The 3,914-nt window shown below is 40.0% G+C and overlaps 1 non-coding gene across 1 annotated transcript; it reads right to left on the bottom strand.

Annotated features, from left to right (window-relative positions):
• Window positions 1-1,036: 1,036 nt before the first annotated feature.
• On the bottom strand, window positions 1,037-1,155 carry LOC145400571 (5S ribosomal RNA). The gene has a single exon (XR_013897456.1). It is a non-coding gene; the product is annotated as a 5S ribosomal RNA (ribosomal RNA).
• Window positions 1,156-3,914: the final 2,759 nt, after the last annotated feature.

Here is a 3,914-nt window from a genome sequence, read left to right as displayed (position 1 = left end):
AAGAGTCTTTAATATCCCAGTCTCTATCTTGTCAACACAGTGCTTATTCACTCTTGGTGGCACACTGCCCATAAGCACGGGAGGCAGTGCGGTTGGACCTTTAGTGAACGATGATCCAACAGGAACGCCCGTCAAATACTTTGCAATAGAACTCATGTTTCGTTGGGAGGATTGTGGCAAATAATCTCACCTCCCTGCCACACACACACACACACACACACACACACACATATATATATATATATATATATATATATATATATATATATATATATATATATATATATATATATATATATATATATATATATATATATATATATATATATATATACACACACACACACACACACACACATATATATATATATATATATATATATATATATATATATATATATATATATATATATATATATATATATATACACACACACACACACACACACACACACACACACACACATATATATATATATATATATATATATATATATATATATATATATATATATATATATATATATATATATATATATATATATATATATATATATATATGTGTGTGTGTGTGTGTGTGTGTGTGTGTGTGTTTGCTTCTGCTGTTTGATTGCTTCATGTTATTCTGTCTAGGTGTGTATCTATTTCTATGTCTTTCCGTCTGTCTGTCTATCTCTGTCTCTCTGTCTCTGTCTGTTTGTCTGTGTGTCTCAGTCTCTGTCTGTCTGTCTGTCTGTCTGTAGTCTCTCTCTCTCTCTCCCCCACCCGAAGAGTTCAGTGCATACATATATTTTTCCCTCCCAGAATTAAAACGGAATGTGTGTTTATCCATCCATCCCCCCCACACACAAATATATATATATATATATATATATATATATATATATATATATATATATATATATATATATATATATATATCCATCCATTGCCAGACGCCATGTATCCCCCCAAACGGGGTGGCCAAGGGCTTAGAATTAATTGTTTTATAGGGAGGGGCACTAATCCTCCACCAACCCCACTTGACACATAGGGATGCCAACAGCATCTGGTGTTCCCAGGCAGTCACCCATCCAAGTACTAACCAGACCCAACGTTGCTTAACTTCGCTGATCGGACGGGAAGCGGTGTACTCAACGTGGTATGGCCGTTGTATATATATATATATATACTAGCAGAGGTACTCGGCGTTTCCCAAGTCAGAAAGGTGAACACTCTAATCCTCTTTGTTCTTGTTCAGGCTTTCTTTCTACTCCAGAAAACCAAACACTTCTTATGTTTTTGGTGAGGGATTTTAGGAGGTCCAGGAACTGTCTATTTCAGCTGTCACAGACTAGCCCACAATATTTGTGCGCACGTGTTTACCATTACCTGGTGGCCTCAAACGACCTCCGATTGATGACCTCAAGTGGCTTTGGAGGTCAACCTCACATAGCCTGTGTCCGAACTGGAGGGCATGTGAGCCTTGATGAAAAAAATTGGGCTCCTGGGTTCTGTCATTCGAGCGTGTACTACGGTGACCTCAAATGACCTACATCCACTAACCTCACGTGATCTAAGAGGTCACCCTCACATAGCATGTGTCTGAACTGGAGGTCATGTGAGTCTCCATGCCAAAAATCAGGTGCAGGGGTACCCAGCGTTACCCTGGCCAAAAAAGACGAACACTCTACCGGTGACCTCAAACGAACCAGATCTGAATTTTGCCGCCCCTTAAACCATCCTTGGGTTATCCTGATTCAGAAAATATATGGGTTTGGAGTCTCTGGCCCTTGGTTTGGGTGTGATTAACCTGCCCCGTCCCGACCACTTTTCCACCACTGACTCCCCCCAATCCCGACCATTTTTGGAAAAAAAAATTTTGGGCTCAAACCTCCACTTTTGGTGAGAAACATCGAAAAATCATAGAGAAATCGCTCATCTGAGGTTTAAAATACTCGATACAGGTAGAAGTACCTCCTCACCTTACTGTGTGTTCTATCAGGCTGGCTCCAAAGAAAACGAGTTCTGTGGGAGGGTAACCATTCCACACCACTCATAAACGGTATTTATTTATTTATTTGGTACGAATTTATATGTAGTACGAGAGTATATTGGTTTTCACACAGTAATATAGGCAATATAAGCATTGTTTCACTCACAAAACACATCAACACACCTGACCTTTTTTAGCGACATTACCTGATCATCATTTCTGACTGTTTCTTCCTCTAATGCTATGTAAAGTTTGTCCTCCACATTGTCATCAATTGGGGAATCACTCTGGCCCTGAATTTCATACCGTGGCACAACATGTCTTTACTGGCCAGGTCACTGGTAACAGGTTAATTGCCGAGACAATGCCATGCGGGGGGAGGGAGGTCATGCGAGGTAAGTCATTGTCCCTGCCTGGCAACTTGTAGAGGAAGGTGTTCCATGTATACGTACCAAAAATCATTCTCGAAAATTGAAAATTGTGCATATTAGGGACCTTGCAATTGATTCGCGTTTATGTACGTCAACGGGATTGGCAGTGACAATACGTGTGGACGTTTATTCATGTCAACGGGACGCTGCGGGTTAAAGGACAAACGAACAAACAATGCGGCTCATATATATATATGTATGTACAAAATAAAAGTGATAGTGATGAGAGGGTGCGACTGAGTTGACTAGGTTGGAGAGGGAAGAGGATGCACACACACACACACACACACACACACACACACACACACACACACACACTCACACACCGTTCATTCACCCTTGACCTACTCTCTCTGCTTGGTAATCCATGTATTCCTAGAGAGCTTCACCAGCATGGTGTTATGCAACTTTTGTTCCATTGATTATTTCTTTGGGTCACGGATGGGGTGTTTCAAACCCTTAACTATAGGGTGCGTATGGAGATGAGATCTATCTTTAACATGCTTGTACTGAAGCCTTTGTATGAAGGTGTAATCTATCTTTAATTTTCTTGAGTATGCTAACGTGTTCCTTTCTATTTTTAATGATAGAGTTGGATCAAAAGGAAGGTACGTACAGAAAGGCTGATTCGTGAATAGATAACTATATATAACTGTATAACTCTATAACTATATCTATCTACCTATCTATCTATCTAAATAAATAAATAGATAGATAGATAGACAGATACATAGATAAATAGATAGGTAGATAGATAGATAGACTGACAGAAAGATAGATTGATTGATTGATACATAGATGGATATTAATGTAGATATAAAGATAGACTGATAGACAGATAGATAAATATAGATATAGACAGACAAAAGGATTGATAGATAGAAGATAGATGCGGTGTATATATATATATATACAAGTGGGCTCGCATAGTGCGCGAGAGATTGGGCTCGCGCACTTGGAATTCGCATACTAGGAATACATAATCTTATGGGAATAATTACATATGGGCGGTACCCCTTCATACCTGGACATTTTTTGGCCCTTAGAGACATAATAAAGGTCATATGTTTCAGACATTGTACTAAAGCTATAGCTACAATAACAAAAATATTGGTAGTCACCTTAACAACAGTAGACAACAGGCCTGATGACTTTAAATAACAGGGGTTCCGAGGCGTGGCAACACTTGGAGCACTGCACTCTCCACCGCACCTCCCACCGCACCAACACTTCCCTCCGCAGACTCCTCTTGATCACCTTCCCCAGGAGCATGCAAGTCACTCACTTCGGCCATAAACCCTTCAAAGTCCAATGCTGACACTTCTGACATTGCATCCTCTTCATCCTCAACAGGATCAGGAGCAGACGATGTCGATGGTTCTGCTATTTCACCAACTTGAGTCCGCAGTGTGTAGCTTGTTATGAGCGTCTGTCTTCTCCTGTTTATTTCTTCCCTGTGCCTGTCTGTGTAGAAACGGAAGAGTTTGTCGATACCAACCAGAAGTTCC

Source organism: Coenobita brevimanus, chromosome 52, assembly GCF_032717465.1.
Source record: "Coenobita brevimanus isolate Jiangsu-jjx chromosome 52, ASM3271746v2, whole genome shotgun sequence".
NCBI lineage: Eukaryota > Metazoa > Arthropoda > Malacostraca > Decapoda > Coenobitidae > Coenobita > Coenobita brevimanus.
Note: the sequence above shows the minus strand (reverse complement) of the source record. Positions and strands in the feature narration are given on the sequence as shown.